The sequence below is a fragment of the Macrotis lagotis genome, chromosome 7, assembly GCF_037893015.1.
Source record: "Macrotis lagotis isolate mMagLag1 chromosome 7, bilby.v1.9.chrom.fasta, whole genome shotgun sequence".
NCBI classification, from domain to species: Eukaryota; Metazoa; Chordata; class Mammalia; order Peramelemorphia; family Peramelidae; genus Macrotis; species Macrotis lagotis.
Genome location: NC_133664.1, coordinates 193,351,404 through 193,375,183, shown reverse-complemented (window position 1 = coordinate 193,375,183; position 23,780 = coordinate 193,351,404).

Genomic DNA, 23,780 nt, shown 5'->3' with positions numbered 1-23,780 from the left:
TTCCAACTATTTACTATTTACATTCACCCATTTTAAATTTCAATTTCAGCTATATGAAAAACCTGTTTTTAAATGGTATTTTTGGTGTTTTGATGTTGCTGTTGTTTAAGCTAAATCTTTTGGCATATAATTCTCTACTCACATGTCCTGGGAGTCAGACCTATCCCTATAGTTTTGTAAATGAAGAGGAAAATTTCTCAAATTACAATACTGCAAATTTTAAGCCATCTAAAAGAAGGTTTTCTTGTGCTAACCAGGTGCACCTGGTGTGAATGTGTGGCTGTCCCATATTGAGAAACCATTTATTTCACAGTTAGGCTCAACACACAGAAATAAACAGCCATATGGCCAAAAAAAATCTTACTCTTTACTGCTTCATTTTATTTGTTTCAAAATAGTGCAATGCCACAAATCCAGAATATTAACAATGTTCCATCTGGAGGAATGAAAGTTTTGGAGCCCTAAACCAGCATGATAACATTCTTGCAAAACTTCAGAACTTCAATCTATGCTATACTTGGAAGGGCCTTATGTCAAACCAGCATGCCTTCTTAATGCAACACTAGTGCCTCAATTAAAACTGTGCACATGATGGGAAATATTAATACAACAAAACAACATTTAGGAAAGCAAGTTGGAAAGCAATTATATAATATCTAAGTGCTTGTTATATTTAGAACACATTGCATTTGGGAACCCACATTACAGCGTTCCTTTGCACCAGAATTTGGAAACACAGCATACACAAATTCATTGTATATGGAAGTTAGAGGGGAACTGAAAAGGCCATCTCTTTAAAGTCATATTTAAAAAATAATTTCCTATATAAAATATTTTATAGGACTGAATAACAGAATGGAAGAGAGTATAAATGAGAGCAAGGTATATTTATTAATTGCCTATATGATCAGTGAAGGGATCATAATTCCTAGAGTTTCCTCAGGACAAAAACAAGAAACTACAGAAGTATGGGAAAAGAGGAAGAAAAGAGATACTAAAACTAGGAGACTAAAAGCAGAAATCTCAAATTAAAGAAGGGAGGAAAACATGATGAAGAATGCTCAGATGGAGGAAGAGATCTATGTCTATAATTGTAACTGGAGATGTCAGAATGGATTTGAAGTGGGTCAGTTAAGGAGGTATATTGGGAGATTATCTTCTCTGAGAAGACACAGGGTAACTTCTACCATGTAATATTATTGCTGTCTAAAGATTGCCTCCCCAATGTCCTATGGTGCTTAGGGTTCAGTTTCAAAGGAAATTTTAAAGCCTCTTCTTTAATGTAATTTCCATTGATAAAATGATTAGAGTTTCTGAAGTTGAATCATTTAATAATGTCAATGACTTTGGTGGCAAGAAATTTTTTTTGAGTCTTCAGTAACTATGACTATAGCACCTACTGGAATAGTTACAAAGAGACATCTACACAGGTTTTACTTTCCAGGATTATGAAGGATCTCTAGCATTGTTAAGGATGCTGGTTTCAAGTTCTTGGACCAGTTTCATCAGAATGTCAGGCCAAGCCATCTGATCATTAATAATTCAAGGGGACTACTGATTACTCACATTCTGACAGGAAAAATCATAGTCTTAAGTTGAAGAATGAGACCCAAATATTTGGACAAAGTCCATGGGAATTTGTGTTGCTTGACTATATATATAATAGGAGTTTAAATTTTAGGGGCTTTTTCCCTTCTTTAATGGAGGCAAGGTGCAATGAGAGAAAATAAACTATTGCTAATTAAAATTTTCAAAAATAAAATTATAGACCCACTGATCTTTTCTAGCTCTCTAGAAAAAGTGATCTCACATTAACTAAATGGCATATATACTACCTTCAATGTCCCAGAAAACTTAGATTTAATCAATGTCTTTCTTTTGTTAGGTATTTAATCCAAAACATTTTAAATTTTAACTCAGATAACTTTACTAAAACTTGGACAATCATAGATAGAGTTGATGAGACTTGAAAAAGACTAACAGAAGCTGGAAGACCAAGGCCAATCAGTCCTTGAGAATTTTAATTTGCTCTATCATTTCATTAATCTTCAGTAAATCTGAAATAAAGGGGGAAATTATTATATTAGCAGTGTTTATTTGAATTACCTTAATTCAACATTTTATAGCACCATTAAATAGAAATCTTACAGTCTTGATACACGATCAAAGTTTTTCTATTTATTGTTTTTAGAGTCTGATCTACCAAAAGGACAAAATAAAGGACAGTTATGTACAGAAAAATGCTTTTTTGTGATATTGTAAAGATCAGCAATACAAATGGTTCTCTGAATATATCATGTGATAAAATGATATAGAAAAGAATTGTATTTCAGATAACTGTTTTCAGTTCTGGTTTTTTAACTTAACAATAAGTTTCTACAGTTTGTTACCAGAATAATTAAAACTAAAGTAATTTAATGTTACCAAAATTAATTTCATTTTATACCAAAAGCAATATAATGACCCTTAAATCCATGTTGTAACTTCCCTGTCATCTTTTTTGGGGTTTTTTTTTTTTGCAAGGCAATGGGATTAAGTGACTTGCCCAATTGCACAGCTAGATAATTAATAAGTTTTTTATTTTATTTTATTTTTTTAGGTTTTTGCAAGGGAAACAGGGTTAAGTGGCTTGCCCAGTGCCACACGGCTAGGTAATTATTAAGTGTCTGAGACCAGATTTGAACCCAGGTACTCCTGACTCCAGGGCCAGTGCTTTATCCATTACGCCACCTAGCTGCCCCTAAATTAATAAGTTTTTGAGGTCAGATTTGAACTCAGGTCTTCCTGACTCCAGGGCAAGTGCTCTATCCATTGGGCAAACTAGTTGTCCCACCTCCTTATCACCTTAAGGGAGCATATTTTGAACAAAAGGTTATGAGTTCAGCCACCGTTGTTCTAAGCTCTCAGTTAGGAAAATTCCTAATGCTTAGGCAATGGTTGACCTTGATCTAATATATTTGATTATTAAACATCAAATTAAGATGTGATTGTTCATGTGTGTGTTTTTGTGTGTGTGTGTGTCTCTGTGTGTGTGTGTGTGTGTGTGTGAAAGGATCTAAGAGATAAAACTAAGGAATGCATACACCTCCTCAATACTTCCTTTCTCTGTCACAGTTCAATTCTAACTTCTCTTTCTGCTACTAGTAGACCTAAGATATCAGGTCCTTGATTCCATTTTATATGATTCATTTCTTCCTCTCCTTTTGTCATCCTCAGAATCTCTATTTCTAGTTGTGAAGTAATTCTTCCCTTTTGTACAAATTATTTAGGACATTACTGAGACTCTCACACAAGTTTTCATTGATTTAAGGTTATATAGTTCCTGTTCACACTCACCATGACTTGGCAAAATAATCAGTAGAGACCTACTCTAATAAAATGTTCTAATTATTTTATTAATAAAAATACCACTTCTTTTGTTCTCAAATGTATGATACAAAGATATTACTGATTTTTGAGAAATTTGTTAAATTAAAAAAGTAATGATTTGATGTGTAAGTTGAATTTACTTATCTGTTAACATGATGTTGCCCTCTAGAATTTAAGTTCCTTGAGTATATAAGATGTCTCACTTTCGTGTTTTTATTCTCACCATCATGTCTGGCACATAATAGTCATTTAATAAACATTTCTTGATAGAATGATTGGTTGAATAAACTGCAATTGAGACAATTCATTCCAAATGCAGTACTATTTATTTAATTCTTCTCTCCTCTCTCCTCATTCTTTCCTATTAACTTTTATTTGATCTTTTGCCATAAATGCCCTCTTTGTATTTCTATAATGGCTGTTCCACAAGATGTGAGAATTAAAATAATAATTACAATAATAGCAGCAATATATAATACTTTAAAATATACAGAATTCATAATGCCATTTTATGGTAATGAAAACACCATGAAATTGATACTGAAAGTATTATCTGCTCCATTTTATAGATACAAATGTATAAGCTCAGTACAATGAATTAATTGCTCAGGTTTCCTTATTAAGTAAGAATAAGAGAATCCTAAACTTTTCTGGCTCTCATTCTATTCACAAGATCAAGTTATTGCTCATTCTTGCCTGATTTTCAAAGAAATAAGTTCATCTTCATGGACTTCTCATTTTATGTGGGTTTATTAACCTTTCTTAAACTTTTAATGTTTGATTAATGTGTATGTCAATTGTCCTCATCTTTTGACTTTTCAGTTCAAATAATTAAACTTTCTTCCAAACAATACAATCAATACAAAAAAAGTAGGAAAATTAATGAGTGAGAGACTGGGTCTAATCCTAGTTTACTTCTGTCACTTCCATCATCTCAAAATGCAGAAAGATATGCCAAGTAAAATAAAAGAATAATGACCACTGAACCTTAATGCCAGAAGTGAGACAACCACCGCAACAAAATAGTATCAGTTAGAATTCACCAAAGTGGCATAAGATTGGTAGAAGGGTGACCATATAATGACTTCTCTACAGCCAAATATGGTATATATGATGACCTACTCCAAATATGAATTGTTAGAAAACTAATGTAGAACCAACAATTTTAGGGCGACTCAAAATGTAATTTTTATCCTTAAATATAAAATCAGAAAATGCTTTTGTACATTTGTTCTTCCCATTTTATTTTTTAATTCTCATATCCCCATTTAAAATAAATATTTGTTAATATCAAGAATTTTTTGATAAAGGTAAAAGAGAAAAAAGTGGCTAAATTTAGTGCATCTAAAAGTAGTGATAGCTATTTGTAATTCAAGAAATTAAGCCATTAGGAATAAGAAACACAGTGCCTAGAACTAAAACTTGACCTTTGGGATGAAGAAGATTTATATTGGCCATAACATGTTTTACCCTATATATATTATGCCGTTACAAATGCAAAAGGGCCCTAAGGTCCCAGAGGTAATTTTCTTACAATAGGTACATTTTCTGAGTTCTAACAAGTAAAATAATTGCAGCGCCATCCTATACTTTCTCATATTTTTTCCCCTTTGAATATCATTATACTTGCGCATAGATTTTGTCTTTCATTTTCTAATCCTTTTTTGTTGTTGAACATGGCACTATGAGTTCAATTTGAATTAGGAAAATCAAGTTGTCTATTCTGTTTCATTCATCATCATCATCATCAACTGAAAACATTCTAGAATAAAGATATATTATGTATTATCTTGTTATTTTTGGTAATGATATATGTAGCAGAAAATAAATAATGGAAAAACCTAGAATTGAACTTTATAGTTAAAATAGTTTATAGTAAACATTTGCCTCAGCATAGAAATCCTTTGAGGATTGTGCAATCTTTTATCAGCAAAAATCAGAACTTAGAGTAAAACTATATTTATATTCTCCTTGGATATAGTGTGAAGGCCATAGAAGGAAAATTTCATTGTTCAGAAGATATAGATTGTTCACATAATATAAAATTATAAAAATATAAAAACTTACCTCAAATATCCTGAACATAATGAATAATTAAAACTGAACAGGGGAAACTCTCATCTTGACATTTTAAAGGAACAAGTAAATCTGATAAAACAAATTTCTCCTGAGAAAAATGGAGAGCTTTTTTGTTTTCACATATTAACCACATTCTATCCATTCTTTAAATTTGAACAAATAGAGGTGATACTATTAAGGGTCATTAAGAAAGGCAAGGCAGGTTATATATTTTCCCCTCTTTTTAACTTGGGATAATGAAAAAGCAACTATAAAGCCAAAAATTTCATTATCATTCACAGCTTCCTCCTCACCACCAGAATCAAAACAAAATAAAATAAACAGAACTATCTTGCATAATGCCATCTTACATAATTCTAGTTATGCCTTAAAGCATCAGGAGATCCTCAGTTGAGTCAACTAGAACTGGAGCAACTGCCCTGATTATGTATTTCAGGCATAGGAAGTCTACCTCTAATGAAAGAGGGTTCCCTTTTTTGCATTCATTGGCTCATTAAGAAAACCTGGGGAATTTTTTTTTTATTTTTACACTTTGGGGAATTAGTAAAAGGAAGTGTTTAACATATGATATGAACTGGGCAAAGAAGATTATCCAGTTTTAGCAATTTAATAACATTTTAACAACTAGTTTGGAGACTAATAACTAAGCTTTGTCCAAACATAAAGTAATTTTGTAAACTTTCTAATACAACAAGCAATATTTCATATAATCTTGAAAATATTTATTCAAACAGTCATATTACATTCAATCTTCTTTCTGGTGACTGTCCTTACAATGCAGAAGCTCTCCATGCTGCTCCCAAATGCAACCAAATGTTCAGCTGTATGCTGATTATGTCTCTTCACAAACCTCTTTCCAGACACAGTTATCTATTCAGGAAAGAAACACAAAAGAGTATGGAGTTGACAGGTCCCAAACATGAACTCCTCAAGTTGAGTCCCTGTCACTAGTTTCCATGAGAGGGAGTAATCATCATGATACCAAGTCCTTTCCTTCCCCCCTTTAGAGTTAAATACAGCCTTCTGGATAGTTAGAAGCTTGAAGCACAAGACAAAAACTTTTTTTTTCCTTTTTTTAACAGATGCTGTTCTCATCTACTTTGCAGTTTTCATAAAATATGATAGAACTATCAAGAAATCACTCAACACATTTCAACTTATTCTAAAATGCCTAGCTACTTCAGTATTGGCTAGCAACAGCAAAAGGTCCAAGCAGTAAGTTACCATATCTTCTAACACCAGAAAGTTTCAATGAATTTGTGTGTTCGTTCTCTTGGATGTCCACTCTAGACTCATTCAGCCTCAGTATACTTTTCTCTGGTTAAATTATCTTCAGAAAATCAACAGGAATACATTTGGCACATTTCTCCATATCTGTAATCCTCTAAGAAGGTTTTCTGAGTTCAAAAAGAGTCTGGAACATTGTTACATGAATTGTATCTTGACCTCTTAATAATACTATAAACTAAAGATAGACTACTTGGAAAATATATATATTCTCAGACTTACAGGTTTAAGGGGTGATGAAGGCTTAAGCCTTGTCTGGTGAACTTGAAGGTCATAATCATCCTCTCCTAAAATAATGGAGTTATATAAATTCATCAAACAAAAACCTTTACAAAAATTATCCCAGTTTATTGTTTATTAAGAATTCTAAATGCAGGGCCAGCTAGGTGGTGGGTAGGATAGAGCACTGGCCCTGGAGTCAGGAGTACCTGAGTTTAAATCCAGCCTCGGACACTTAATAATTACCTAGCTGTGCGGCCTTGGGCAAGCCACTTAATCCTATTTGTCTTTCAAAACCCTAAAAAAATTCTAAAAGCATGTCAAGAATAAAAAGAACTGTGGAAAAAAAAGATATTTTTAAATAAAAATCTATAGAGAATGAAGATTAAGAATGGTAAAAAAGGAATAGGAAAAACTTTGTTTTCCCACTCAGAAAGAAAATAAATCAAACAAACCTCTAATTACAAAGGAAGTCTGACATCTGATACTCTCCCAAGAGGGATTACAAACCTAAGGTTGAATGGAAGTCATCATATCAACTTTATGTGAGAATCAAACTATCCTGAGTGAAAGTCCAATGTGAAAGTGCAGAAAACTTTTCACATGTCTGCCCATATAAGAGGAAAAAATTTTCTTGAGCAACCTGAACACAGACCAAATAATTCTTTTAGCTTCCTGTCACACAGAACCCCTAAAATTTCCCCAACAAATTCCTTCCATTGAATAAAACAACACAAATGGGATTTCAACAAATTTAATTCAAAGAGAAAAGAATAGCAGATGAGCCCTAAACATGTGAGACATCAGTCCCTTACTAGGTAAGACCTCACATCTATCATGGATGAGGGATTTAAAGAGACAATGTGTGTGAGACAAGAGTGGAAAGGACTGAGTCACATGTATTCATCTTCTTCTTCTTCTTCTTCAATCTCCAGGCCTAAGGGAGACTCCACTGCTGCTGAAAAAATTCATTTGTTTGTTCACTTGAGAATATTCTGTCTTTCCATTTCCAATTGCTACTCCTTGCTATTAAACTGACAACTGTGTTCAGTCCTTGATTCTTACTGAAGCCACCCATTTTGCTGTAATCGAAACTAAGGTTATATCAAGGACACATATGGAAGACAAATGTGAAAAACTCCTAATTTGTAATTCAGCAGAATGTAGCATTATAGCCATTAGTAAAAAATTAAAACTATATGCATAATTGAATTTGAAGATGTAATTAAAGTAAATTTTCCTAAGTGGAATGCAAAAATCCCTCTAAAAATGAATAGAATTCATAAGTCATCAACAATAAAACATTCAAAAAATTATATATATAAGGGAATATGATTAAAAATATATTAGGTTAGATATCATATTTCCTGAAAAATACTTTGAAATTACTCATTTGAGAAGGAATAGACTTCTTTTTAAAAATAGCAAAGAAAAAACTTTGTAGATACAAAAGACTATCTATTCCATACTTTAGTCTCTTCAATTATATTATATCATTGGAAAAATTTTTCAATGAAATGTAATAACTAAAGAGATTGCTACTAAAAGTAGAAGAAGAAATTCAGACTCAATGATAAGTAACTGAGTGCTCAATGTTAAGGTTTTTAACACTCATACAAATGCAGACATACCCATACAACTATTGTGAACATGCTAACAGAGAAGTTTTATTCATTTTTATATAATATAAAACAAATTAGGCAAAAATATAGTCATTACGATTATCACAAAAGAGCAGAGAATCCTCCACAAAGTTCTACTTTGATGTTTCATTATGATATGGAAGTAATCATAGGTTTTCAAACATCACAACAATGAATGGAAAATTCTGGCAAATCTATCAATCTGAAGTGTCTTTAGAGCAAAGGCTCTAGGTCTGGTAGTGAGGTTTAGTGATTAGAAAGAATTGAAATGGACAATCAAGTTCTCTCTCCTTCCAGAGCAGAAACAATTAAAGTGCCTCCCATAGCATACAATTCTTTGGGGAAATATATTAGTGTCCATCAGAAATATCAAATGCCTTTAACTAAACTGCATACATATATATATATAGTTAGTATCATTATTATAATAGTAAGTGTTGGAGATTAGGCTCATTGACAAAAAATGGGGACCATGATCTCATGCTGTTAGGGTGGACTCAGGATCATATGATCCCCTTAACAAGGATAAAACAACTTTATTTTGTTCCCATCTCTGAAATATCAGTATAGCATGATTCCTCAGAATAGCCTTATGGTGAGAACCTGTGGTGGGAATTGGTAGAGCCACCCAGCAATTCCAGAGCTCTCAGTCCACAGATGGCAATGGGAATAAGGGAGACTGCAGAGGTGTCTCTGCCTGCTCTCCCTGGGAAAGGACTCTTCTATTTGCCCAAACTCAGATCCAGGTTGCAGTCTGGGCTCACACACCACCATAGGTGAGCAGGGCCCCTCCTCACAACTCCAGGGTAGAGGGGAGAGCCTGTGGTCATCCACATACCAGAGCACAGGCAAGAAAGCAGTTAGAGCCTCTCATAAGACCTTGGAAGAATTAAGGTCCCTTGGATGGTCCCCAAAACCCCCAAAGACTTGGAAGTGTGGTAAACCAGTCATAGGCTGAGGAATTGAGCAAACAACAGAAAAAATAAGAATCTGACCATAGACAATTACTCTGGTCTCCTGGAAGACAAAAATACATACTAAGAAGATGACAAAGTTGAAGTTTCCATATGGAAAACCTTCAAGAGAAATAGAAAATGGGCTCAGGCTATGGATGAGCTCAAAAAAGACTTTGAAAAGCAATTAAGGGAGTAGAGGAAAAATTAGAAGGAGAAATGAGAGTGATATAGATAAATCACGAAAACCAAATCAGCAGCTTTGGTAAAAGAAATACAAAAAATATTGAAGAAAATAATATGTTAAAAACCAGTTTAGGCCAAAATGTAAAAAGCAACACAGAAGGCAAATGAGGGAAAGAATGCCTTAAAAAGCAGAATTTGCCACCTGGAAAAGAAGATTAAAAAGCTCTCTGAAGAAAATAACCCCTTCAAACTGTGCCAAATTACATACATACATACATATATATATATATATATATATATATATATATATATATATATATATATATATATATAAAAATGTGAAATATCTTATTGGAAAAACAACTGACCATGAAAACAGATCCAGGAGCTTAGATTTCATTTTTCAAGAAACAATGCAGAGATTTCCATCCTGTCTTCCAGGTAAGATGGCAGGGAGAGAAGACAGGCACTGTGCTAAGGTCTCCTGGTCTTCCCACATATATAACATGAAACAAACCTCTTAACAGAAATTCCATCAACAAAACACAGACAAAGAAGCTAGGAGAAGAACATCTACAAACAAGGTCTGTCTTCAGGTATTGTGGTGAGCTGATAGTGGAGAGCAAAGAGCCAGCAGGGATGGTGGGGAGAGCCAGAGGAACCTAAGAGCAGCAGCACAGGCTTTGACTGTGGGAAAAGTGGTCTGGGATGCTCCAGCAGGACTGGAGGGTGAGTCCCACCGGAAAAAAGTTGCAGAGAGCAGCTGGACAACAAACTGCTAGACTCTGCTAGTCTGAAGGACTGTGGACTCCATACTTTCATTTCAGCAGAGTGCTCTTCTCAGAACAAACACAGTAACATCTCCCCCCAGTTTCAGGTGTGGGCAGCAGAGTGCCCTCAGCTGAATAAGGAGAGTCATTACCTTGCCCCAAGGTCCAGCCTACATTATTCAAGGATAAAAGTATCCAGCAGTGCCACCCACCCCCCTCCAGGCCTAGGGAGAGGGCATTCAAATCAAGGTCACAGACACTCCAGAGAAAGCATCCAGAACTCCCTACTGAATGGCCCACTTGGAGTTATTAAGCCAAGTGAGCAAAGCATCTAGGGAGCTTAACAGCAAATCTCTATGAACCAGACACTACTCCAACACAAGATTTTAGGAAAATGAAGAAAGGCCTAAGAAAAGGCGGTCCAGAGAAAGCTACCTAGAAGACAAAGACCCTAACTCAGAGAAATCTAGAACATCTGAGGAGAATATGATTTGGTCTCTAGCCCACAAAGTCTTCCTTGAAGAAATGAGGAAGGAGTTTGAAAATCAATTGAAATATTTGGGAAAAGAAATCCTAGAGAAACTTAATACCTTGCAACAAGAAAACAAATCCTTGGAAAATACAATTGGACAAATGCAAAAAGAAAATAATTCTGTCACAACCTCAATTGGACAAATGGAAAACTCTTTCAAAAATAGAATTGACCAATTGGAAAAGGAATTGCAAAAGGTAAATGAAGAAAATTCTTATCTAAAAAAATGGAGTCTGTGGGAACTAACAACTTCATGTGATAATAAGAATCTGTTAGACAAAACAAAAAAATTGAAAAACTAGAAGAAAATGTAAAATACCTCAATGGAAAAGGCACTGATCTTTGGAATACAACCCAGAGAGAGAACTTAAGAATCATTGGGCTTTCTGAATATACTGAAGAGAAAAAAGCCTGGACTTAATATTACAGGATTTAGTGATGGAAAATTGCCCTGACATCAAGGAAGCAGAAGGCAAAATAATTATTGAAAGAATACATCGATCCCTCTAGAAAGAGATCCCAAAATGAAAACAAGGAATATTGTGGTCAAATTCCAGAACTATCAGATAAAAGGAGAAAATTCTGTAAGCAGCCAGAAAGAAGCAATCTAGATAGCAAGGAACCACAAGACCTGGCTGCATCAACATTAAGGACTTGGAATGCAACATTCTAAAGAGCAAGATAATTTGGAATGCAGCCAAGAATTCACTAGCCCCCAAAACTGAGCCTTCTCTTCCAGGGGAAAATATGGACATTTAATGAAGTAGGAGACTTCCAACTTTTCCTGATGAAAAGACCAGAGCTAAAAATAAATTTTGGATTTCAAACAGGAGATACAAGAGACACATGAAAAGGTTAAAAAAGGGTAAATAAAAAACCTGCTATCCAATAAGCTAAAACTAACTATATCCCCTCCTGGGAGAAAGACTCTCATAATGCTAAAGAATTTTAACTCTATTAGACAGAATACACTTAGCTAGAAATAATGGACACTCATGAATTAACCATGACTGATAGAATGATTTAAAAAATATATCTTTAAAAGGGAGGACAGTAAAGAGACAGGAGGATGGACAAGATTGAATGAGGCAAATCACATTACATAAGGAGGTACAAAGTACCTATTGCAATAGAGGGGAAGAAGGGAAGAGGTAAGAACTGCCTGAATCTTACTCCCATCACACTTGGCTTAAAGAAAATATACACATAATCTGTCAAGTTAAGAAACTTATCTTACCTTGCAAGTATTAAAAGGGGAATGGGGAGTGGAGAAAAAGAGGAATAACAGAAGGAAGGGAAGGAAGGAAGAAGGAGCAAAGGGAAAGGGGAAAGAAATGTGAGGGGACATGGATATGAGACAGCAAACAGAAGGTGGTGGTATTTACAAACAAAATACTGGGGAATATGGATAAATTGAAAAGGGGGGAATACAAACAGAGGAAGATAGGATGAAGGGCAATAAAGAGTTAGTTATTATAACTTGGAATGTGAATGGAATGCACTCTCTCATAAAGCATAAGGGAATAGCAGAGTGGATCAAAATCAGAACTCTACAATATGCTGCTTACAAGAAACTCATTTGAAGCAGAGATATACATATAGAGTAAAGGCAAAAGGTTGGATCAAAACATATTTTGCTTCAGCTTAAGTGAAAAAAGGAAGGGTAGTAATCCTTATCTCAAACAAAGCAATTGCAAAAATAAATCTCATTAAAAGAGACAAGGAAGGAAACTATATCCTCCTAAAAGGTATCATAAACAATGAAGCAATTTCAATACTAAATATGTATGTACCAAGTGGTATAGCAGCCAATTTCTTAGAGAAGTTGAATGAGTTGCAAGAAAACATAAATGGCAAAATTCTACTGGTAGGAGGCCTCAACCTCCTGCTCTCAGATTTAGATAAATCTAACCATGTAATAAAGAAGAAGGAAGTTTAAGGAGGTAAATAGATTTTTAGAAAACCTAGGCATGATAAACCTTTGGAGAAAATTGAATAGGTATAGAAAGCAATATACTTTTTTCTGCAATACATGGCACTTACACAAAAATAGACAATGTACTAGGACATAAAAACCTAATAATCCAATGCAGAAAGGCAGAAATAGTGAATATATCCTTCTCAGAGTATAATGCAATAAAAATCACATGTAATAATGGGCCAGGGAGAGATAGAACTAAAACTAATTAGAAACTAAATAACATCATTTTAAAGAATGAGTGGATCAAAGAAAAAATTATAGAAAGAATTAATGATTTCATTCTAGAAAATGACAACAATGAATCAACATACCAAAACTTATGGGATATAGCCAAGGCAGTTGTCAGGGGATATATATTACATCTTTAAATGCTTATATAAATAAATTAGAGAAAGAGGGAATTACTGAATTAAACAAATTAATGAACTAAAAAAATTAGTGAACCAAAAAAATTAAAGAAAGCACAAATTTAATATGCCCAATTAAATAACAAATTCTAAATTCTAAATATTAAAGGAGAAATTAATAAAAATTAAAAGCAATCAAACTATTGAACTAATAAATAAAACCAATAGGTTTCATAAAAAACCAAAAAATTGATAAACCTCACTAAACTTTTAGTATTTTAAAAGTAAAAGTTGAACTCACCACCAAATTAAAGTAATAATTCAGAATTATTTTGCCCAACTCTATGCCAATAAATTTGAAAATCTGAGTGAAATGAATGAATATTTACAAAAATAAAGTTGCTCAGTTTAAATGAAGAGGAAAGTAAATACCTAAACAACCCTATCTCAGAAAAAAAAAATCAACAAGCCATTATGGAACTTCCCAAGGGAAAAAAATCTCCAAGGGCAGATGGATTCACTAGTGAATTCTATAAAACATTTAAGGAACAAAGGATTCCAATTCTATATAAACTCTTTGGAAAAACAGGTGAAGACAGAACTCTGCCTAACACTTTCTATGACACCAATATGATGGTGATACCTAAACCATGAAGAGTCAAAACAGAGAAAAAAAGTTATAGATCTATTTCCCTGATGAATATGAATACAAAAATATTAATTAAAATCTTAGCAAATTGATTATAGCAAATTATCACTAGGATAATACACTATGACCAAGTAGGCTTTATCCCAAGAATGCAGGGTTGGTTCCATATTAGGAAGACTGTTAGTATAATTAATTAATTAATTACATAACAAACTTATCAGAAATTATATCATTATATCAATATAAGTTGAAAAAGGTTTTGACAAAATACAGTACCCATACAGTACCCATTCCTACTAAAAACACAAGAGAACATAGGAATAAATGGATAGCTCCTGAGAATAATAAGTAGTATCTATTGAAACCATTAACAAGCACTTCTGCAATGGGGATAGGCTAGAGAAATTCCCAATGAGATCATAGGTGAAACAAGGATGCCCATTATCACCACTACTATTCAGTATTGTTTGAGAAATGCTAGCTGCAGCAATAAGAGAAGAAAAAGAAATTGAAGAAAATAGAATTGGGATGGAAGAGAAAAACTCTTACTCTTTGCAGGTGACATGATGGTATATCTAGAGAATCCAAAAAATCTTCCAAAAAAACTTCTACAAATAATTAGCAACTTTAGCAAAGTAGTAGGATATAAAATAAACCCCCATATATCCTCAACATTTGTATGTATGATTAGCAAGATACAGGAGAAAGAGCCAGAAAGAGAAATCCCATTCAAAGTAACCTCAGACAATATAAAATACCTGGAAGTCTACCATCCAATGCAGACTCAGAAACTTTATGAAAACAATTACAAAACACTTCTCACACAAATAAAAACATATTTAAATAACGTCAACTAACTACTCATGGACATGCCGAGCTAATATAATAAAAAGGAAAATTCTATCTAAATTAAACCATTAGTGCCATACCAATCAAAATTCCAAAAAACACTTTAATGAGATAGAAATATGTAAGTAAATTCATACAGAAAAAGAAAAAGTCAAGAATTTCCAGGAATTTAATGGAAAAAAGTGCAAAAGAAAGTGACTTATCCCTATCAGATCTAAAATTCTATTATAAAGCATCAGCCATCAAAATTGTCTGGTGTTGGCTAAGAAATAGAGTGGGGAATCAGTGGAATAGACTAGGTGCAATAGCAGGAAATGATTATAGTAATCTGCTGTTTGATAAATGGAAGAGTCCAGCTATTGGGAGAAAAACTGTGGGAAAATTAGAAGTTAGTAGGGCAGAAACTTGATTAGACCAACATCTCACACCTTATTCCAAGATAAGATGAAAATGGATACAGAATTTAGACATAAAAGACAATATTATAAGCAAACTGGGAGATCAAGGAATAGCTTACCTGTCAAATCTATGGAAAGAGAAGCAGTTTATGATGAAGGAAGAAATGGAGAACATCATTAAAAAACCAACTAGATAATTTTGATTACATTAAATTAAAATGTTTTTCTACTGACAAAACCACTGCAACCAAGATCGAAAGAAACGTAATAAATTGGGAACAATTTTTACAATTAGTATTTCTGACTCATTTCTTTTATTTTTTTAGGTTTTTGCAAGGCAAATGGGGTTAAGTGGCTTCTGAGACAGGATTTGAACCCAGGTACTCCTGACTCCAGGGCTGGTGCTTTATCCACTGTGCCACCAAATCTATGGAAAAAATAAAAACAAACCATTCTCCAAATGACAAATGGTCAAAGAATATGCAAAAGAAATTTACAGATGAGGAAATTAAAATGTTCCATAGTCATATGAAAAAAATTGTTCTAAATTATTACATACTAGAGAAATGCAAATTAAGGTACCACCTCATACCTCTCAGACTGCCCAATATAAGCAGAAAGGACATTGATCAATGTTGGAAGGGATGTGGCAAAACTGGGACACTAATACATTGTTGGTGGAGCTGTGAAGCCAACCAACCTTTCTGGAGAGCAATCTGTAATTATGTCCAAAGGGCAATAAAAATGTGCAGACCCTTTAATCCAGCAATACCACTACTGGGTCTATACCCTGAAGAGATCATGAAAAAAGGGTAAAAACATCAATTGTACAAAAATATTCATAGCAGCCCTGTTTATGGTGTCAAAGAATTGGAAATCAAGTAAATGTCCTTTAATTGGGGAATGGCTTAGCAAACTGTGGTATATGTATGTCAGGGAACACTATTTTTCTATTAGAAACCAGGAGGGATGGGAATTCAAGGAAGCCTGGTGGGATTAGTATGAACTGATGCTGGCCAAGATAAGCAAAACAAGAAGAACACTGTATACCATAACAGCATCATAGGATTGATGATCAATCTTAATGGACTTACTCATTTAATCAGTGCAACAATCAGGGGACAATTTTGGAGTATATGTGATAGTGAATACCATCTGTATCCAGATAAATAATTCTGAATTTGAACAAAGACTAAAGGTTATTTCCTTTAATTTAAAAAGAAAAAAAAATATAATCTTATTATGTAATGTTGCTCTTATATTTTATTATTTTTTTCCTTAAGAGTATGATTTCTCTCTCAATATGTTGAACTTAGAGCGATGTATAGCATGGAACCAATGTAAAAATTAAGAGACTACCTTCTGGTGAGGGGAAGGGAACCAAGATTAGGGGAAAACTATAAACTTCAAAAATAAATAAAAATTTTTTTAAAAAAAGAAATAGAGGGAATTCACCAATCACCTCCTAAAAGAGATACCAAACAAAAAAGTTCCCAGGAATATTATAGCCAAATTACAAAACTCCCAAGTCAAAGGTAAAATACTAAAACTTGCAGAAACAAACAATTCAACTTCGTGGCCCTATAGTCAGGATTACACAGGATCTGGAAGCATCCTCATTAAGGGCTCGTAGGGCTAAGAATATGATATTCCAGGAGGCAAAAGAACTTGGTTTACAATTGAGAATCAACTACCTAGCAAAACTGAACATCCTCTTTCAGGGGAAAAGATGGATTTCAGTGAAACAGGGAACTTTCAAACATTCTTATTGAAACAACCAGAACTGAACAGAAAGTTTGATCAGTATAGGACTCAAGTGAAACATAGAAGGCATGGACAAGAAGGACTAATTATCAGGAACTTAATGATGCTGAACTGTTTGTATTTCTGCATGGGAAGAAGATACTGATAACTCATATGAACTTTCTCATTTATAAGAGCAGTTAGAAGGAGCATATATAGACAAGGCACAGGTAGGAACTGAATGTAATGGTATAGTATAGTAATAAGTTGGAGTCAAGGAGTAATAAAGGAAAGTACTGGGAGGGAGAGAAAGGAGAGGAAGAAGGGGCTAAGATATTTCACATAAGAGTCAAGAAAAAAATTTACAAAGGAGTGGAACAGGGGAAGGTGAGGGGGAATGAGTAAGCCTTCATTCTCATCAGAAATGGCTCAGAGAAGAAATAACATAAACACTTAATAGGGTATAGAATCTATCTTACCCTAGAGAAAAATGAGAGGAAAGGGATGGGATAAGGGGGAATGGAGGGAGGGAAGGGGAGAGTATGTGATAGAAGAGAAGGAAGATCATGGGAGAGGGTACTCAGATACAACACACTTCTGAACAGGGACAGGGTGAAAAGGGAGAAAGAATGGAATAAATGAGAGTGGGGAGGAATAGAGTAGAGGGAAATATAGCTAGTAATAGCAACTGTGGGAAAAATATTGAAGCAACTTCTCTGGTGGACTTATGATAAGGAAGGCAACTCACCCTAGAGACAGAGCCATTGGAATCGGAACACAAACTGAGGTACACTTTTTTTCTCTCTCATTATTCTTGAGGTTTCTTATCTTTCTGGGAAGGGGAGTGAAGTGGGTTTATGTTTACTCTCAAGATTATTGTAATAATATAAAATAAATATACCCCCAAAAGTTGTTAAAATAATCTATTTCTTCATACTTAGCATATGAGTATTCTATCACATTCCATAATTTGTTTAACCATTCCTTTATTAATAGACATCCCTTCAGTTTCCATGGTTCCTTTTGTTTTGCATATTTGCCATTATATTTGCATAGAATTAGAACTTTTTCTTTCTTTTTTTTTGAGCATAGACTAGTAGAATCATAGATGGAGCGAAGTTCATTCATTGTTTAGTCACTTCGTTGTGTATAATTCCAAATTGTTTTCCAGAACCATCAACAATGGACCTATTTTTCTATAACCCTTAAAACATATGCCATTTTCTCTTTTTTTATTGACCTTTGACAAAATAAATTTTTAAAAAATAAATAGAAATAACCAGAAATAAAAAACTCAGGTTAACTGTCTCATAAGAAGAGAAGAATGAAATTCTCATAATCCATCTGACAGTTAACAATAGGATGGCCATATAACAAAACGAACCATATCCATTTTAAAGTATTAATTCACTGGGAATAGAGATTCCTAATCTTGTTCATGAAGTCATTTTCCTATTGAAGCATGGGAACTCTGGGCACTGTACTATGGGTTGGGGGGATGTTTTGGGCTTTTTGGTTATGCCCTTGGGGGCAGAAGAGAATGCAGTGAGTAGAATGCTACTCATGCTGAGTGAGTGCTGTCTTAGCCACTCCTGGAGGACCACCCCTATGGCATGCACATTGGATACTACTTGGAGTCAGGTACTAAACCACTCCTCAAGCAAGACTCTTATCCCATCCAACACTGAAATGTATTTAAGCAAAAATCCACCCAGGCAGAAATTCTTTTTTCCTTGACTCTTGGTTGGTTGCTTCTACTCTTCAATCCTCTAAGTTGTATTCACACAATCTATCCCATACTGCTGGAACAATATGGCCTCAGGTCCCTGAGTCTGGGATCTATGTTGATCTAAACTTCTTTACTTTTCCCTTTTTTTCTTTTTCTTTTTTTCTTTTTTTTTAAGGCAATGGGGTTAAACAGCTTGCCCAAGGCCGCACAGCTAGGTAATTATTAAATGTCTGAGGTCAGATTTGAACTCTAGTATTCCTGACTCCAGGGCACTGCACCACCTAGCCACCCCTCCCTTTTAATTTTTAACTTGATCACTCATTTCCCAGCTTGAAACTATCCCCTTTACTATTTGATCTCAACATCTATTTTTGTTTAACTTTATTACTTTCTTTAGAAACTACTATCTCCTTTAAAAAAACAGTTTTCTGACTTCTCCAAAGAACTTAACCTGTGAATGTTTTGTAATAATCTGTGAATTTTGCAATAATTTTGTGCAACCTGTGAATCAAAGTCTAAGTCTTTCTTACTTCCCTGAGTCAGAGATAGATGAGTTCTTCACCCCCAAAATGAACTACAGCTGTATCTCCCCAAACAAGTTTCTGTAGAAATATTTTTGGCATCCTTGGGTAAGCACAACTGTCCCTCTCTCCAATTTCTCTATTACAAGTCTCAGGAAGGGGCCCTTTCTATTTGTTGTACCTAGGTAAACAGGAAATTTCATTAATACAATATACTCCCAAAGTGTTTATCACACTTATTTCTCCAAATTTAAAATATTTTTTAAATGTGCAATCCTACAGAATAAAAAATAAACTCTTCCAGTTAGCTCTTATTAGGCAATATATTGCAGAATGTGAGGAATATAGAGTGTTGGTCTTCACAGGTTGTGGAGGGGAGCCCTTAGGGAATCCATTACAGAGTGGGAATGGCCCAGCCAATCACAAGACTGGGAGTTTTCCTAATCCCATTCTAGGGATAGCAAAGCCAAAACCAGTTCTCAGCAGGTCACGAGTGACCTAGCAATCTTGACCTAATGCAGCTGAGTTTGTGCAATTAGGTAATTGCATATTAACCCCCACACTCCCTGTGATGATTGGGGTTCATTAGCATATCATGTGTTGTATGATGTGGGGGGGTCATATTAGGGGCATGTCATGGAATGGGTGGTCCTCTTAGATTGTACCTCAAACTCTGAGAGCCTATGAAAATCCTAGAGGGAGGGAAAAGAGTTTATGAAGACCATAAATTACCTAATGTTCCAAGACCACTTCATGCCTCAGGCCAGGTGAGGTACCCGTATCTTTCAAGGTGTATCTTGCAAGGTTTGTGAATAAAATATACAATTTTCTCTCACTCTAGCAGGTTTTCCTTTACATTCATTTATAACACAGAATATCCTAGCTTGATGTCATTGAGATATGAAAATGTACAATGGAGTGCAAGATTAGAAGACAATGTTTTTTTTCTTCTCATCTCATTTTTTCTTATCTATTTTCATTGGACTGGATAGTTCCTCTGTCATGCAAATTTTTGTCTTTTTTTTATCAATTTCCTATTGAATACAGAGTTCAAAGTTATAACAGATATAATGTCTCTGCTCAAGTGGCCTCCAGTTCAATTCTGAAGGCAGATATTAATATGAATTCACACTATTTTAAGATGATAGTAATTGCAGGTAAGTTTTAAGAGAAAAGAATGTGCTTATATTCCTTGAGAATGTCAGAAAACAAGGTAAGTGAAGGTTGATAGGAAAAAGTGGCTGTGAAAAGTACTTCATTTTAAAAAACAGAGTTTTATTGATCTTTTAACATCATCAACATTTTCTCCAACCTAAAGAATCTATATCACTTTTGACTACTATTTCATCTTTACACCATAGCTGGTGATACCATTATTTTTCAATTATCTTCAATAATGAGGGAATTGTTATTATGGTCATTCAAATTATTTCCCCAAATATTGGCTTTTCCTTACAACTTATAATCTCTTTATTACTCAAGAGTATGTTTCCCTCTTCCATGTCTAGGATCAATGGTAGTGACTTTCTTATAAAATAGTCTATCACAGGACATAAGGCCTGTCAGAAATCAAAAGGTAAATAAGAGATAATGGAATGATTCTTGGGTATGCATTGGAGAACTCTGCAATCCTTTGTATCAGTAGGTATAGAATGGAAAGTGGAGTAGAAAACATAGAGTTGGGTCACAAGGTTCAAGTCCTTGCTCCACCACTGAATAGCTCTGATATTCCATTCTTATTGGCTGTTAAACCTCTCAGGGCTTTAATTGAGGATGAAATGCACATAGCAATTGATCTATGTATAATCAGAAATTGATTGAAACTTCATCCTTAAGGTTTTTGGAAAAAGATGCTACTGAATGAAAAGTACCTCCCTTTGCCTCCTATTCTTTCAGTGTTACAATATGTGCACATTGTATCAATTATGACATGCTAGAAGTTGTCACTTATGATAAACTCACTATGCAGAGCATATGTCTTCTATATTACACTTCAAAATGAGATTATTTGATGACTAAAATTCCAATTCACATCCCTGAAATGAAGAATAATAAAAATTTGAAAGTTCTATTTGTGTCCAGCATTCAAATATCTTTGTTGGAACACCAATAAATTGTTTATTTTACTTAACATACAGAAAGTGATAACAATGGACAATGTCTTTTTCTGCTTTTTTTATTTGTAAATCTCTGAAAATTTTCTCCCCATGCTACTGGGTTTTCATATTGACTTTATCATATTATATAATCTCTAAGAATATTCCACCCTTATCTGAAGTGAAAGAAAAATACATAATCAGATTGGAGTCTTATCTCTATCACTGATTAATTATTTTAAGGACTTTTGTGAACAATTTCATTTTACCAATATAGGCTCATTACTTACCAAAATTAGATTCTTAGGGCTATTCACTGTGACTTCAGCTTTAACAATGAGTGTCAAAAGGCACACCTCTGGTAGGAAAAAAATGGAGAGAGAAAATGTGAAGGGAAAGAGAAGTATATACATATATGTGCATATGCATATATGTATGTATATATATGTAGATGTATACATATCTATGGGAAGGAGGTTAATTCTGATCAGTATTCACTTATCAAAATATTGCATTGATGGGTACATAAAATGATGCAGTATCACCTAAGAAATAAAAAAATTATTAATGGGATATGATAATTTTATGTCATAACTTCAAATTGCAAAATAAAATTTCCAGAATTATTTTAAAAATAGACAGAATTTTGGATATTAAAAATCATAACCTGATTATGATTTGGTAAAAGGGAGAATCAAGGCATAAACTTAGAAGAAGACAACACTGTCAAAATGACTACATATGAAACCTCAAATAAAAATATAAATTGATCTTAAATACTAAAAGAACACCTGGAAAAGATTTAAAACATTTTAAAAAGCAAATTAGAAAAGTAGAAGAAAAATGAGAAAAGAAATGAGAGCAACGCAAGAGAATCATGAAAAAATAAAGAATCAAAGCTTAGTGAATGAAGCACAAAAAAATGGAAATACATGTAGGACAATTCACCAGTTCTAAAAATTAAGTGGGTTAAAAAACAAGTCATTTTAAGAACAATCTATAATTTTGATAAAAGAATGACAATCTTGAGACAATATAACAAAATTTATGGGCTGCAATCAAGTTGGTACTTGGAGAAAATTTATATATTTAATTGTTTACATTTATAATATAGACAGAGCAGATCAATGAATTGGGCTTGCACCTAAAAAACTAGAAAAATAAAAATTAAAAATCTCAATTAAACATCAAATTAGCAATTCTGAAAATCAAAGGAGAAATTAATCAAATTGAACATTGGAAAACATTTGAACTATTAAAACTAAAAGATGGTTTTATAAAAAATACAATAGATAAACCATTTGCTAACTTAATTTTTAAAAATGAAAGAAGAAAAATAAAGCACCAATATAAAAAATGAAAGGGGAGAATTAACCATCATTGAAGAAGAAAGTAAAACAAATTTCCCATAAGATTTCTTTTACCCAACTATATGCCAATAAAATTGACAATTTAAATTAAAAATAAAAACACTCTTCAGATTAACATATAAAGAAATTTTATTTTAGAAAAAGAAATTTAAGCCATCAATGAGCTTCTAAGAAAAATTCCAATGGCCAGATTGATTCACAAAGGAATTCTAACAAATATTTAAAGAACAATTAGACATAATACCATGTAAACTTTTTGGAAAATGAGCAAAAGAGTTCTACTAAATTCCTTCTGTGTTATAAATATAGTATTTATATCTAAATCAGGAAGAACCAATACAGAAAAATAAAATTATAGATGAATTCCCCTAATTGAAATACATGCAAAAACTTTAAATAAAACATTATCAAGGTGATTACAGCAAAATATCACAAATATCATACACAATGAACAGGAATTGTTAGATCAGAAATATAAAGCCAATTCAATATTAAGAAAAGTAGTAGCACAATTGACCATATCAATAACAAAACAAACAGAAAACATGATTATTCAATATATGCAGAAAAGCATTTGACAAAATATAACACTCATTCCTATTAAAAACACTAAATAATGTAGGAATAAATATTGTTGTTCTTAAAATGATAAGCAATTTTTATCTTAAAATATCAACTAATCATTATCTATAAGGGGATAAGAGAGAAACCTTCCCAATACAATCAGGGCTGAAGTGAAGATGCTCATTGTCATCACTCTTACCAAATATTGAACTGAAAATGCCAGCAATAACAATAAGAGAAGAAAAGGTGATGCAGAAATTAGAATGGGCAATAAAGAAGCCAAACTATTATGCTTTGCACATGATAAAATAGTATATTTAGAAAAACCTAGAGAATCAGCAAAAAATATCTTAAAACAATTAATAACTTTAACAAAGTAGCAGGTTATAAAATAAACCCCCTTAAATCATCATCATTCCTATATTACCAACAAAGCTCAGCAGCAAGAGATAGAGAAATTCCATTTTAAATAATCGTAGAAAATATACAATACTT